This window comes from Bos grunniens, chromosome 27 (assembly GCF_055505025.1).
Source record: "Bos grunniens cultivar Pamir isolate PY7600 chromosome 27, Bosgru_T2T1.0, whole genome shotgun sequence".
NCBI classification, from domain to species: domain Eukaryota; kingdom Metazoa; phylum Chordata; class Mammalia; order Artiodactyla; family Bovidae; genus Bos; species Bos grunniens.
Window position 1 is genome coordinate 1,524,366 of NC_141191.1, and position 17,255 is coordinate 1,541,620.

At 39.7% G+C, this 17,255-nt stretch overlaps 1 long non-coding RNA gene across 1 annotated transcript; it reads left to right on the top strand.

The window, feature by feature from the left end:
• Positions 1-643: 643 nt before the first annotated feature.
• On the top strand, positions 644-3,565 carry LOC147343393 (uncharacterized). Its single transcript, XR_015156351.1, has 2 exons — positions 644-1,333; positions 3,131-3,565. It is a non-coding gene; the product is annotated as an uncharacterized LOC147343393 (long non-coding RNA).
• The last annotated feature ends 13,690 nt before the right edge of the window (positions 3,566-17,255 follow it).

Below are 17,255 nucleotides of genomic sequence, written 5' to 3' on the forward strand. Positions count from 1 at the left end.
CCCAATCCTCTCAGTAAAGAAAAAAGACGGAACCTGGCGAATGGTTCAAGATCTCTGGATCATAAATAAAGCTGTAGTCCCCCTCCAACCCACAGTACCCAATCCCCTATGTAATCTTGGGAGAAATCCTACCCAGTGCCAAGTGGTTTACAGTCTTGGATCCCAAAGATGCATTTTTTTTTTTTTTTGCATACCACTGGCTAAAGAATCCCAATAGCTTTTTGCCTTTGAGTAGGAAGCCTCAGGAGAAAACACTAACAAATGACTTGGATAGTATTACCTCAGGGGTTCAGAGATAGCCCCCACCTGTTTGGACAAGCCCTTAGCCGGGATCTCCTAGATCTGGACCTGGGACCTAGTGGGAAAATATTACAATACATAGATGACCTACTAATCTGCTCTCCAGATGATTAAAGTGCCCAACAACATGCAATTCAGGTTCTAAACTTCTTGGCAGAAAGGGGATATAAAGTCTCCCGTGCTAAGGCACAGATGGTCGAGACAAAGGTCACTTACCTGGGAGTTCAGATTACACACGGGTCCAGGAGGCTGTCCTCTGATTGGGTACGAGGAATTCTCCAGTTGCCCTCCCCCACGACTCGAAAACAATTGCGAGCTTTCCTGGGGCTAACTGGGTATTGTAGAATCTGGATACCCAACTATGGTTTAATTGCCAATCCCTTATATGAAAGCTTAAAGGGAGAGATGATTCAATCCCACTGATGTGGGGAACTCCTCAAAAGAAGGGAGAAGCTACACTAAAACAGGCCTTAACTCAGGCACCTGCCTTGAGGTTGCCAGACCCAGAAAAAGCATTCCAACTTTATGTCCATGAAAGAGAGGGAATAGCCTTGGGAGTGTTAACTCAAAGGTTGGGATCTGAGCCCCAGCCTGTAGCTTACATATCCAAGAGGCTCGATCCAACTACCCGAGGCTAGCCTCCCTGCCTTCGAAATCTTGCAGCTATTGCAATCATGATAGAAGATGCTTTAAAACTCTCCTTTGGGGGCAAACTAACTATTTTTACCAGCCACCAAGTAAAACAACTCATAAATGGGAGAGGCCATTTATGGATGTCTGATCAAAGAATCCTCAGATATCAAGTAATGCTGATGGAAAATCCAGGCCTCACTATATCCCCTTGTGAGGTTCTTGACCCAGTCACCCTCCTACCTACCCCCGAGGGCTCTCTCCCCTTTCACTCTTGTCTAGAAACCTTGGACCACTGGACAAAACCCTGAGAGGGATTGTCAGAAGATTCTCTGACCAATCCTGAGGAAATCTGGCACACTGATGGAAGCAGCTTTGTCTTGGATGGAAAAAGAAGAGCCGGGTATGTAGTAGTCTCCAATTTTGAGACCATAGAGGCTAAGCCTCTGCCACCAGGTACTTCAGCCCAATTAGCTGAGCTCATTGCCCTGACTCGAGCTTAAGAGCTGAAAAAAGGAAAAAGAATAGCCATTTACACTGACTCCATGCCTTTCTGGTGCTACATGCACATGCAGCTATTGGAAAGAAAGGGGCCACTTGACCACTCGAGGGTCCCCAATCAAATATGGTGATCAGATTCTTTGACTCTTGGAGGCAGTCCCTCTGCCCACTGAGGTTTCAGTCTCCCACTGTAAAGGACACCAAAAAGGGAACACGGAAGTGGCACGAGGGAACCAAGCAGCTGATCAGGCAGCTAGGAGAGCAGCATTACAGAACCATGACCTAATAGGGATTGCCACCTTAGTTCCACAGACTAATATGCCAGAAACTCCTTCATATACTGAAGGTGAGACTCTTGAAGCTAAAAGCGAGGGCTTTCAAGAAGATCATATGGGGTGGTTCCAAAAGGAGGGACTCCTTTTTCTGCCTGGGAACCTCCAATGGAAGTTGGTTAACTCCTTACATGCCACTACTCATTTAGGAGAAAAGGCCCTCCAAAGATTACTAGAAAGGCCCTTCAGAGGAACAGGCTTCCAAACAACTATAAAACAGCTGATCTCCTCTTGTCCCACTTGCCAATTAAACAACCTCCAAGGAGCTTGAAGACCCCAGCTGGCCCAGCCCATCCAACGATGTGGGGCCTACCCAGGAGAGGACTGGCAGATGGACTTCACCCAAATGCCAGTTTCTCAAGGGTATAAATACCTATTAGTTATGATAGATACATTCACAGGATGGATTGAAGGCTTTCCCACCCGGACTGAGAAGGCTGAAGAGGTGGTAAAAAAACTGCTCCATGAAATCATTCCAAGATTTGGTCTGCCCAGGTCATTACAAAGTGACAATGGGACATCATTTACTTTTAAGGTCACCCAAGGGGTCTCGAAAGCATTGGGCATTACTTATTATCTCCATTGTGCCTGGAAGCCTCAATCTTCAGGAAAAATAGAAAGAGCCAATCAATTCTTAAAATCAGCGGTAAAAAAGATAACCCAAGAGACCTCCCTGGGATGGAAGGAGGCTTTACCAATAGCTCTCCTCTGCACCCACATTGTCCCTCTTCCTAGATCCAGAGGTTCAGACCCTCCAGTCTTATACCTTGGCCACTGGGCAATTCCAACAGGATATACGCTTGTGGGGTATGAACCAGGACCCAAAAGATTCTAAAGAGTCACCACTATATGCTCCAGGAACTCAAGTCCTAATTAAAGTCTAGAAAGATGGGTCCCCAAAGGCTCAACTCCAGCACACATGGAAGGGCCCCTACCCTGTAATACTTTCTACCCCCACAGCAGTCAAGGTACCAGGACATGACTCCTGGATTCACTACTCACGAGTCAAAATGTGGAAGAAAACATAAGAGGGCACACGATACAACTGTGAGCCCCTGGGAGATCTCAGATACCTATTCAGAACTACCAATGAGTGTCATTCTAATGAACACCCCCAAAACCTGGTTTCTGGGGATAAAATTTCTCAGGATAACTCTAAAGAGCCAACACAGCTTGACAGAGACTGTATTCCAAAATAGACAGGAGATAGATCTTCTGATCCCTGAACAAGGAACGACTTGAGCCATCCTGGCCATGTGAATTTAAAATTGACCAATGTCCCTACTAGTCCTTGTTATGCTATATTGATGATGCTTATGATTATTCCACGTACTGTCAATTGTCTAACCTGTTTTGTCTCTGCCCAGGTCAACCAGCTACAATATGCAGTGCCAGTTCAACAAAGATATAAAACTACAGCCGACCACGGAAAACATCACACACCCTTGGACACCTCTATAAGGACTCTGAGGATTGAGACTAGCAAGAGGGGGAGGCCCAATACCCATCGCTGTCCCAATTCAGCAGGAAGTAGCCAGAAAGACCTCGATGCCCCTATTCCCAAAGAATTGGGCCTCCCATCTCTTGAGGGGGGAATGTTAGGTAGGTAGAATAGGGAAAAGGAGTCCAAAATGGCAGTGGCTAAAAGACAAGGAAGGTCAAAGGAAGGTCCGAGGACCAGAGTGAAGACTTCAGGCAGAACAAACAGCACTCCTGGCTAAGCCCAATTTGCATAGGGCAGGCCCAGGTGGAGGAAAAAAACATATAAAAGGAGGAGCCAAAGTGCTTTCTCATGGACTCTCTCCTGTGTGCATGTGCTCACTCGCTCTCTCTCTCTCTCTCTCCCCCTCCCCGTGCACTCCTCCACTCTGTTCTCTTCGAGTCTTTGGGTTGGCATGCCCTCACGCTTCGAGGATGGATTCTCCTGCTATCTTCTAAATAAAATAGAGCTGTAACACTGATTTGCTTAAGAGCTATAACACAGTTTGTCCAAGACCCGAGAGCTGTGGCGCACCGAGGGCTTTAATGTCTGTTGCTCCAAATCTTTGTTGTGATGAGACAAAGACCCGAGGAACATACACTTGCATGACAATAACAATTATAAATATATATGCACCCAACATAGGAGCACCACAATATGTAAGACAAATGCTAACAAGTATGAAAGGGAAAATTAATAATAACACAATAATAGTGGGAGACTTTAATACCCCACTCACACCTATGGACAGATCAACTAAACAGAAAATTAACAAGGAAACACAGACTTTAAATGATACAATAGACCAGTTCAACCTAATTGATATCTATAGGACATTTCACCCCAAAACAATGAATTTCGCCTTTTTCTCAAGTGCACATGGAACCTTCTCCAGGATAGATCACATCCTGGGCCATAAATCTAGCCTTGGTAAGTTCAAAAAAAAAAAAAAATTGAAATCATTCCAAGCATCTTTTCTGACCACAATGCAGTAAGATTAGATGTCAATTACAGGAGAAAAACTATTAAAAATTCCAACATATGGAGGCTGAACAACATGCTGCTGAATAACCAACAAAGCACAGAAGAAATAAAAAAAGAAATTAAAATATGCATAGAAACGAATGAAAATGAAAACACAACAACCCAAAACCTATGGGACACTGTAAAGCAATGCTAAGGGGAAGGTTCATAGCAATACAAGCTTACCTCAAGATACAAGAAAAAAGTCAACTAAATAACCTAACTCTACACCTAAAGCAACAGTTAGAACTGGACATGGAACAACAGACTGGTTCCAAATAGGAAAAGGAGTACGTTAAGGCTGTATGTTGTTACCCTGCTTGTTTAACTTCTATGCAGAGTACATCATGAGAAACGCTGGGCTGGAAGAAGCACAAACTGGAATCAAGATTGCCGGGAGAAATATCAATAACCTCAGATATGCAGATGACACCACCCTTATGGCAGAAAGTGAAGAGGAACTAAAAAGCCTCTTGATGAAAGTGAAAGAGGAGAGTTAAAAAGTTGGCTTAAAGCTCAACATTCAGAAAACTAAGATCATGGCATCTGGTCCCATCACTTCATGGGAAATAGGTGGGGAAACAGTGGAAACAGTGTCAGACTTTATTTTTGGGGGCTCCAAAATCACTGCAGATGGTGATTGCAGCCATGAAATTAAAAGACGCTTACTCCTTGGAAGGAAAATTATGACCAACCTAGATAGCATATTCAAAAGCAGAGACATTATTTTGCCAACAAAGGTCCATCTAGTCAAGGCTATGGTTTTTCCAGTAGTCATGTAAGGATGTTAGAGTTGGACTGTGAAGAAAGCTGAGAGCCGAAGAACTGATTGCTGGAGTCCAACTCTAGAAACCAGGGATTCAACCTAAAAAGATGAATGGTGTCGGCCAATGAGACAGCCTCTCAGTTTTCTATGGACTGCCCGTTTATTTCAAGTTTAAGATTCTCTTTTAACACTTTTACAAAAACATTAGGCCAGAGGTTTGACATTTTCAGCTCCCCCTCTCCCAGATTTATTATCTCCATAAATCATTGTTGCTCTTCAAACAGAGTTCCTGCTTCAGAGATTCTTATCATCTATTATCTACCTCTTCTAATGTGTCCTATAGTTTACTTGTGATTACATTGTAACTCATGCTACATTCCTCAGTTTACTACTTATCTTCCTAAGTCCTGTTTGCCCCTAACATCCTGAGCTCACTATCTCTTAAAAAAGGCTTCTAGCTATAGTGTCTCTAAAAATTCCTAACTTCTATAAGCTATAGTAAAATATGCTAACTTTACAACGTTCCTTAAATCTTTAACTTCTAACTATTTTAATTATTTCTAAGCCCTAAATTCAGTAAACTCCTTTGCCATAAACATTCTCCTCACAAATAGGCTTCAGATACAATCCCTCCCATGGCCTCAAGCTTCGGCCTATGTGCTCATCCTGGAACACTCTTTTGTAAAAGTCCTTGAACAAATGTCAATAATTAACTTTATGAATTCTTTTCTGAGCACAACTGCAGAAGGCTTTGTGCCTTCTCATGCTCCTCTTAAGAACAATAAGCACCTTAATATTCCTTTTCAGTCAACTCAGCAGAGGAGAGGAAAAGACAAGTCAGAATTACAAGGTCTAACTCCTTCATCCTGGGATCTGTGCCTGCAGAATGAGGAGATGGGGCTGGGGACCGTGCCTCCATTTTGTCAGTAATGCCTAACGCAGCTCCCAACAACTGATGCTTTTGAACTGTGGTGTTGGAGAAGACTCTTGAGAGTCCCTTGGACTGCAAGGAGATCCAACCAGTCCATTCTGAAGGAGATCAGCCCTGGGATTTCTTTGGAAGGAATGATGCTAAAGCTGAAACTCCAGTACTTTGGCCACCTCATGTGAAGATTGACTCATTGGAAAAGACTCTGATACTGGGAGGGATTGGGGGCAGGAGGAGAAGGGGACAACAGAGGATGAGATGGCTGGATGGCATCAATGACTCAATGGACGTGAGTCTGAATGAACTCCAGGAGTTGGTGATGGACAGGGAGGCCTGGTGTGCTGCGATTCATGGGATTGCAAAGAGTTGGACATGACTGAGTGACTGAACTAAGCTGAACTGAACACCTAAAGCAACTGGAAAGGGAAAAACAAAGAACCCCAGGGTTAGTAGAAGGAAAGAAATATTAAAAATTAGGGCAGAAATAAATGCGAAAGAAACAAAAGAGACCATAGCAAAAATCAACAAAGCCAAAAGCTCGTTCTTTGAGAAGTTAAATAAAATTGACAAACCATTAGCCAGACTCATCAAGAAACAAAGGGAGAAAAATCAAATCAACAAAGTTAGAAATGAAAATGGAGCGATCAAAACAGATAACACAGAAATACAAAGGATCATAACAGACTGCTATCAGCCACTATATGCCAAAAAAAAAAAAAAAAAAAATGGACGACTTGGAAGAAATGGAAAAATTCTTAGAAAAGTACAACTTTCCAAAACTGGACCAGGAATAAATGGAAAATCTTAACAGGCCTATCACAAGCACGGAAATTGAAATTTTAATCACAAATCTTCCAGCAAAAAAATGCCAGGACCAGATGGCTTCACAGCTGAATTCTACCAAAAATTCAATTGCACCCACTCCGGTACTCTTGCCTGGAAAATCCCATGGATGGAGGAGCCTGGTGTGCTGCAGTCCATGTGGTCGCTAAGAGTCGGACACAACTGAGTGACTTCACTTTCACTTTTCACTTTCATGCATTGGAGAAGGAAATGGCAACCCACTCCAGTGTTCTTGCCTGGAGAATCCCAGGGATGGGGGAGCCTGGTGGGCTGCCATCTATGGGGTCACATAGAGTCGGACACGACTGAAGCAACTTAGCAGCAGCAGCAGCAACACCTATCTTACTCAAACTCTTCCAGAAAATTGCAGAGGAAGGTTAACTTCCAAACTCATTCTATGAGGCCACCATCACCCTAATACCAAAACCTGACAAAGATGCTACAAAAAAAGAAAACTACAGGCCAATATCACTGATGAACATAGATGCAAAAATCTTTAACAAAATTCTAGCAAACAGAATCCAACAACATATTAAAAAGATCATACATCATGACCAAGTGGGCTTTATCCCAGGGATGCAAGGGTTCTTCAATATCTACAAATCAATCAATGTAATACACCACATTGCTGCTGCTGCTAAGTCGCTCCCAACTCTGTGCGACCCCATAGACGGCAGCTCACCAGGCTCCACTCTCCCTGGGATTCTCCAGGCAAGAACACTGGAGTAGGTTGCCATTTCCTTCTCCAATGCATGAAAGTGAAAAGTCAAAGTGAAGTCGCTCAGTCGTGTCCCATTCTTAGTGACCGCATGGACTGCAGCCTACCAGGCTTCTCCATCCATGGGATTTTCCAGGCAAGAGTACTGGAGTGGGGTGCCATTGCTTTCTCCAATACACCACATTAACAAATTGAAAAATAAAAACCATATGATTATCTCAGTAGATGCAGGGAAAGCCTTTGACAAAATTCAACATCCATTTATGATAAAAACCGTCCAGAAAGCAGAAATAGAAGGAACATACCTCAACATAATAAAACCTATATATGACAGACTCACAGCAAACATCATCCTCAATGGTGAAAAATTGAAAGCATCTTCCCTAAAGTCAGGAACAAGACAAGGGTGCCCACTCTCACCACTACTATTCAACATAGTTTTGGAAGTTTTGGCCACAGTGATCAGAGCAGAAAAATAAATAAAAGGAATCCAGATTTGAAAAGAAGAAGTAAAACTCTCACTGTTTGTAGATGACATGATCTTCTACATAGGAAACCCTAAAGACTCCACCAGAAAATTACTAGAGCTAATCAATGAATATAGTAAAGTTGCAGGATATAAAATCAACACACAGAAATCCCTTGCATTCCTATACATTAACAATGAGAAAACAGAAAGGGAAATTAAGGAAACAATTCCATTCACCATTGCAATAAAAAGAATAAAATACTTAGGAATATATGTACCTAAAGAAACTAAAGACCTATACACAGAAAACTATAAAACACTGGTGAAAGAAATCAAAGAGGACACAAATAGATGGAGAAATATATATGTTCATGGATCAGGAGAATCAATATAATGAAAATGAGTATACTACCCAAAACAATCTATAGAGTCAATGCAATCCCTATCAAGCTACCAACAGTATTTTTCACAGAACTAGATCAAATAATTTCACAATTTGTATGGAAATACAAAAAACCTCGAATAGCCAAAGCTATCTTGAGAAAGAAGAATGGAACTAGAGGAATCAACCTGCCTGATTTCAGGCTCTACTACAAAGCCACAGTCATCAAGACAGTGTGGTACTGGCACAAAGACAGAAATATAGATCGATGGAACAAAATAGAAAGCCCAGAGATAAATCCACACACCTATGGTCATCTTATCTTTGACAAAGGAGGCAAGAATATTCAATGGAGGAAAGACAATCTCTTTAACAAGTGGTGCTGGGAAAACTGGTCAACCACTTGTAAAAGAATTAAACTAGACCACTTTCTAACACCATACACAAAAATAAACTCAAAATGGATTAAATATCTAAGCATAAGGCTAGAAACTATAAAACTCCTAGAGGAAGACATAGGCAAAACACATTCCGACATAAATCACAGCAGGATCCTCTATGACCCACCCCCGGAATATTGGAAATAAAAGCAAAAATAAACAAATGGGACCTAATTAAAATTAAAGGATTCTGCACAACAAATGAAACTATAAGCAAGGTGAAAAGACAGCCTTCAGAATGGGAGAAAATATTCGCAAATGAAGCAGCAGCTGACAAAGAATTAATCTCAAAAATTACAAGCAACTCCTGCAGCTCAATTCCAGATAAATAAATGACCGAATCAAAAAGTGGGCCAAAGAACTAAACAGACGTTTCTCCAAAGAAGACGTACAGATGGCTAACAAACACATGAAAAGATGCTCAACATCACTCATTATCAAAGAAATGCATATCACAGTGCACTGGGACGACCCAGAGGGATGGTATGGGGAGGGAGGAGGGTGGAGGGTTCAGGATGGGGAACACATGTATACCTGTGGCGGATTCATTTTGATATTTGGCAAAACTAATACAATTATGTAAAGTTTAAAAATAAAATAAAATTGGAAAAAAAAAAAAGAAAAAACAAAAAACTACAATGAGGTACCATTTCACACCAGTCAGAATGGCTGCGATCCAAAGGTCTACAAGCAATAAATGCTGGAGAGGATGTGGAGAAAAGGGAACCCTCTTACACTGTTGGTGGGAATGCAAACTAGTACAGTCACTATGGAGAACAGTATGGAGATTCCTTAAAAAACTCGAAATAGAACTACCATATAACCCAGCAATCCCACTGCTGGCATACACACCAAGGAAACCAGAATTGAAAGAGACACGTGTACCCCAATGTTCACTGCAGTACTGTTTATAATAGCCAGGACATGGAAGCAACCTAGATGTCCATCAGCAGACGAATGGATAAGAAAGCTGTGGTACATATACACAATGGAGTATTATTCGGCCATTAAAAAGAATACATTTGAATCAGTTCTAATGAGGTGGATGAAACTGGAGCCTATTATACAGAGTGAAGTAAGCCAGAAAGAAAAACACCAATACAGTATACTAATGCATATATATGGAATTTAGAAAGATGGTAATGATAACCCTGTATGCGAGACAGCAAAAGAGACACAGAGGTATAGAACAGTCTTTTGGACTCTGTGGGAGAGGGTGAGGGTGGGATGGTTTGGGAAAATGGCATTGAGACATGTATATTATTGTATGTGAAATGGATCACCAGTCCAGGTTCGATGCATGATACAGGGTGCTTGGGGCTGGTGCACTGGGATGACCCAGAGGCATGGGATGGGGAGGGAGGAGGGAGGGGCGTTCAGGATGGGGAGCACATGTACACCCGTGGCAGATTCATGTCAATGTATGGCAGAACCAATACAATATTGTAAAGTAATTAGCCTCCAAAAAATTAATATATATATATATTTTAAATGTTTGAAACCCCATATTGAAGAAGTACAATGACACATACCTGGAAAAGTCTACATAAAATGTCTAACATTCAGAAATATTCTAGTAAATTTTGGTTGTTACATGAAAGGAATAGAAAAGAAAAATCCTTCAAGTAACTTCAGGCAAACAGGCAAACAAAGAAGTGAGTTAGAAGGGTAAGAAAATTCAGATGTAATAAAATTTCTCAATAGAAGAAATTGTGAATATTTTAATGGTATTTACAAAAAAAAAAGACAATTACTCAAAGCTTTCATTTACAGCTAAACTTCATTTCAAGAATAAATACTGCAAATAAATATCTTCAATATGCAAATTTTCAGGGAATATATTTCCTAGAAATCTTCCAAAGAATGATTTGGGAATAAAAGATGAAACAATTATTGATATAAAGTGGTTAATGGTAAATCTATATTCATATGTAGAATAGAATAAATTAGGAGCAAAAAAGAATAAAGATTAGGTTATGGCTACAACTATACTTAAATTTGAAGTAAAATTTAAATAAAACTAATAAAAAAATATTTGCAGTAACAAAATGTTTTATGTTGCCATTTTAGGAATGTTTTATTTGTAATGTAGAAAAAATAATTTCATCATGTTTTTATAATACCTCCCTTTGGGTCCTTGAGAATGATGATTCTTTGAGGAAGAAAAGGAGTAAAATATATGAACTGAAGAGTTATGTAAATACTATGGAGTCTAGACTTTCATTTGGCAATAGAGGTTTGAACACATGATGTATTTTATCAAAAAGGAAAATACTTTATACTTAACAAATATTTTTTCTAGCTCTGCCCACCTAAAATACCTAGGAAAAATAATATATCTGGTGTCAGTGATTGTCTCCATCAGCCAGATTGAAATGCCATTTCCTACTAAAATAAAATGTGCCATTTTAGAGAAATGACTGATTTTAAGTCTGGAATAAAAAATGGACCAAATGAGCTACAAAACCTTATTTTAAATTAAGCACGCGCACACGCGCACGCACACACACACACATATATATGAGCTTTTTCCAGTGAGTTGACTGTTTGCATCAGATGGCCAAAGTATTGGAGCTTCAACTTCAACATCAGTTCTTCCAATGAATTTTCAGTATTGATCTCCTTTAGGATTAACTGGTTTGATCTCTATGCAGTCCAAGGGAATCTCAAGAGTCTTCTCCAACTCCACAATTCAAAAGATCAATTCTTCAGTGTTCAGCCTTCTTTATGGTCCAACTCTCATACCCATGATTGTGGTTTTCCTTCTGTCTGCCCTGTGATGGCAGAGAAGGCAATGGCAACCCACTCCAGTACTCTCGCCTGGAAAATCCCATGGACGGAAGAGGTAGGCTGCAGTCCATGGGGTCGCTAAGAGTCAGACACGACTGAGCAACTTCACTTTCACTTTTCACTTTCACTTTTCACTTTCATGCATTAGAGAAGGAAATGGAAACCCATGCCATTGTTCTTGCCTGGAGAATCCCAGGGACAGGAGAACCTGGTGGGCTGCTGTCTATGGGGTAGCACAGAGTCAGACAAGACTGAAACTACTTAGCAGCAGCTGCAGCTCTCTGATGGATGAGGATACGAGGCTTGTGCATGCTTCCTAATGGGAGGAATTCTCTGTGGGGAAAACTAAGTCTTGTTCTGGAGGGCAGGGCTATGCTCAGTAGATCTTTAATGCAATTTTCTACTGGTGGGTGAGGCTGTGCTCCCTCCCTGTGGTTTGGCCTGAGGCAGCCCAGTCCTAGAGTTTGCAGTCTTTGGAAGGCTATAGGCTCTATCATAATGTTAATGGCAACCTCCTCCAAAAGAACTTAGGCCAGCAGGCCATGACTCCCAGCACTGCTGCTCCCAGCACCCCTGATCCCACAGCAGGCCACTGTTAACCCATGTAGCTGCCAGAGACTTCCCACTCACAGGCAAGTCAGGCTCAGTCTCTTGTGGGGTCACTGCTCCTTTCTCCTGGTCCCTATAGTCAAAGCTATGGTTTTTCCAGTAGTCATGTACAGATGTGAGAGTTGGGCTGCAATATTTTCAAACCATGGTGCTGGAGAAGACTCTTGAATTCCTTGGACAGCAAGATCAAACCAGTCAATCCTAAAGCAAATCAATCCTGAATATTTATTGGAAGGACTGGTGCTGAAGCTGAAGCTCCAATACTTTGGCCACCTGATGCAAAGAACTGGCTCATTAGAAGAGACCCTGATGCTCAGAAAGATTGAGGGCAGAAGGAGAAGGGGGTGACAGAGAATGAGATGGTTGGATGGCATCACCAACTCAATGGACATGAGTTTGGGCAAATCCGGGAGATAGTGAAGGGCAGAGAAACTTGGTATGCTGCTGTTCATGGGGTCACAAAGAGTTGGATACAATTGAGTGGCTGAACAACAACAGCTCACATCTGTACATGCTGCTACTAAGTCACTTCAGTCATATCTGACTCTGTGCGACCCCATAGATGGCAGCCCACCAGGCTCCTCCATCCTGGGATTCTCCAGGCAAGAATACTGGAGTGGGTTGCCATTTCCTTCTCCATATCTGTACATGACTACTTGAGAAATCATACCTTTGGCTAGACAGATCTTTGTGGGAAAAGTGATGTGTCTGCTTTTTAATTCAATGTCTAGGTTAGTCAAAGCTTTTCTTCCAGAGCAAGTGACTTTTAATTTCATAGCTGCAGTCACTGTCTGCACTTTATTTTCCTGCAGCCCAAGGAAATATATATCATAAAAATATAAAATAATAATATATAAAATGTACTGGTGATAATTTGAAACAATATATTATATTAACATATAATACATTATAATATGTATTATATAATATATAATACATATTATTAATTATATTAAATACATATAGGTATCAATATAGTATGTAATAATATAACTATAATATACTATCATATAATATAATAACATAAAAATAAAATAATATATTATACAATACATATTATATAGAATATATTACATAAAATGTATTATAATATTAATTAAAATATTACCAATATATTATACTAATTATGATATAATAGTGATAATATCATAAATGATTAATTATTAACAACTAATTATTAACTAATTATCATTATTAAGTATTTTCCAATTTAATTATTATGTAATAATTATTTTAAAGTAAATAGAAATAATGTAAAATACTTATTTTTGATAATTAAATGAATAATACATTTTAAAGTTATAAAATTTAATAATATAAATCATATTGTATTAATTAATATAATTAATAATCTTAATATTAATTTTATTAATGATAATTTAAATATTAAATAAATAATTTAATTATTAAAAATTTAATTTATAAATTTTCAATAATTAAATAGTTAAATATAGTTCTTTAATTAATGATTAAATAATAAAATATTCAACTAAAAATGAAAAATAAAATAATTCAATAAAAATATTAAAAGTATTAATAAAATAAAATTTAATTTATTTACATAATTAATAATATTTAATTAAATACTTAAGGTAAACAATTTAAATTAATCACCATTAATTATTAATCATTGGTATTAATAATTATTTATTAATTAACCATTGTAATTAATCATTATTCATAAGCATTGATTATTAATTAATGGTTTAATTATTTTAAATTTAAATAATTACTAATGAGTCATCAATTATTATTGAGTATTAATATTACCAATTTTGAAACATAATAATCAATACTGTTAATTATTACTTATTACTTATTAATAGTTATAAGCATTTTAATATGTAAATAATAATTTTATTATTATTAATTAACTGTTCAATTTTTAAGTATTCAGTTGATTATTTGGTTAGTAATTTAATCATCCATTTAATTATTTGATTAATAATTTGATTAATAATGTGATTATCTGGTTAATACTTGATTCATAATTTTATTAACAATTTTATTAATTACTTGATTATCCAGTTGATTATTTGATTTAAAATTCAATGTTTTGATTAATAATTTAATTATCCAGTTAATTATTTGATTAATAGATTGATAATTTTACTAATATTTTTATTGTCTGATTAAGAATTTGATTAATTTGATTGATAATAAGATAATCAAGTGTTTGAAATTAATTAGTTATTTGACTATCCAGTTAAGTATTTGATTAATAATTGAATGAATAGTCTTATTAATTATTAGATTATCCAATTAACTAATCAATTAATAATTTAATTAGTAATTTTATTAATTATTTGATTGTCAGATTGATTATCTGGTTAATAATTGTATTGATAATTTAATTATGTAATTAGTAATTTAATATTTTGATTATTTAGCCATTTATTTAATAATTTTATTAATTGTTTGATTATTCAATTGATTATTTTATTAATAATTTATTTAATAATTTTTAATATATTATATTATACATAATACATTAATAATATTAATGTAGTACATATTATATGCAATATAGATTATATAGATAAATACTATATTTAACATATTAATATATAACTATATATATTTTATACATATATATAACCTCTCCAGAGGTTCTCTGAGTGTCCTGTCACAACTCGATTGAAACCCTGAGTTTCCCCCCACAACTTGAAAAGAACCCTGTGTTCCCCGCCTCAACTTGACAGGAGGCCTGACACCTCTTTTACCTTCAAGAGGAAAGTGGAATTCCAAGCCTCAACAAGAGATGATGCCTGACTCCCCTACTGCAACTTGACAGGAACCCCAAGATCTCTGTCACAACTGGAGAGGAACCCCGAGTTTCCCACCTCAACTTGAGGTGAGGCCCGAATTCCCTATAGTGACTCAAGAGGAATCCAGAGTTCATCCTCGAAACTCGTAAGGATGCTTGACTACCCTGAGGTAACACAAGAGCTTTCCTAAGGTATCTGTTGCAACTCGAGAGGAACCCCTAGCTTCACACTACAACTCAGGAAAAACCACCAGATTCGTCCCTCACCACCAGATGAGGCCTGATTCCCCTGCAGCAACTCGAGAGTAATCCTGAGATCGCCCTCACAAGTCGAAAGGAGGCTTGAGTCCATTTTTTCAACGCAGGAGGTTCCCCGAGATACCCATCACAACTTGAGAGGAACTCCGAGATTGTCGCAGCAACTTGAGAAGAACCCCGTATTCCACACCTCATCTCGAGATGAGGGTGGATTCCTCTGCAGCGACTCAAGAGCAATCCCGTGTTCCTGCTCTCATCTCGAAAGGAGAATTGACTTCTTTTTGCAACTCGAAAGGTTCCTGCAGATACAAGTCACAACAACTAGAGAGGAACCCTGAATTTCACGCAGCAAGTCAAGAAGGACCCCATGTTCCCCACATCATCTCAAGATGAGGGCCGATTCTCCTACCTCAAGAGGAATCCCGACTTCCCCCTCACACCTCAAGATGAGGCCTGTCTCACCTACTGCAACTCGAGAGGATCCCTGAGTTTCCTGTTGCAACTCGAGAGAAACCCCAAGGTTCCCGCCGCAACTCGAGAAGTACCTCGAGTTCCCCATCTCAATCGAGATGTGGCCCTATTCCCCTACACTGACTGGAGAGAAACCCCACATTCCCCATCCCAGCTCAACATGAGCCCCAAGACCCTGATGCAACTGCAGAGGATTCCCAAGAGGACCCTCAGTTCAGTTCAGTCACTCAGTCGTGTCTGACTCTTTGCAACCCCATGAATCACAGCACACCAGGCCTCCCTGTCCATCACCAACTCCCAGAGTTCACCCAAACTCATGTCCATCGAGTTGGTGATGCCATCCAGCCATCTCATCTTCTGTTGTCCCCTTCTCCTCCTGCCCCCAATCCCTCCCAGCATCAGGGTCTTTTCCAATGAGTTAACTCTTCGCATGAGGTGGCCAAAGTATTGGAGTTTCAGCTTCAGCATCAGTCCTTCCATTGAACACCCAGGATTGATCTCCTTTAGGATGGACTCATTGGATCTTGCAGTCCAAGGGACTCTCACCCCAATTCAAGAAGAACCCTCTGCTGCAACTAGAGAGGAAGCCTCATACCACAACTAAGCAGGAGGACAGCCCTGCCACAAAAACCCAGTAACTCTGCACTTCACAACTAGAAAAGGCATCCCTTCTCATTATAACCATAGAGGAGTCACCCACCTCCCAATTTGAGAGAGCACTCTCCTGCATCTAGAGAGGAGCCCAACTACCACAATTGAAGAGAAGTTCGCCTGCCACGCTAGAGAGGTGGCTGAAAATGACAACTAGAGACAAGCCGACCCACAGCAAATAAAAAGAGCAATCAGAGTGTAGCCAATGCTGCATCTAGAGAGTAGCCTCCCACACATTGCACTTAGACTGGGACCAGCTTGCACATCAGTACTAGACAATCGGCCCCAGATTCATGAATCTAGTTCAAGAGGAGTCTCCATCAAAACTCTAAAGGAAACCCAAGACATATGCTGCATCTCAAGAGGCACCCTGAGTTCCCCACTGCAAATTCACAGGATCCCTAGGCTGTAACAAGAAAATGGGCCACTGGACCAAAGGACAGAGGAGCTCTCCAGCCAAAACTGAAGCAGATTACCCGACTTCTGTGACACGACTCCGATGGAATCCTGCATCCCTTGCTTCAAATCCAAAGGAACACTGATTTCTTGCTGCACTTCCAGAGGAGCTCTAAGTCGCCTGTGGCAACTATCAAGGAAACCCTGAGTTTCCAGCAACAACTACAGAAAAACCCCATGTTTCTCCTGCAATTTGAAAGGAGGCCCAACTCCCCTGCTGCAACTTGAGAGGAAACACGACTACCCCACCTCAACTCTAGAGTAGCCCTGACTCCCCTGTTGACATTCGAGATGTATCCCCAGATCCCCAATGCAACTTGAGAGGACCCCGAGTTTTGTGCCACAAGTCAAAAAGTACTGAGTTCCCCCTCAGCTCAAGATAAGGCCTGATTTCCCTGCAGCAACTCTAATGGAACCCCAAGTTTCCCCTCACAACATAAA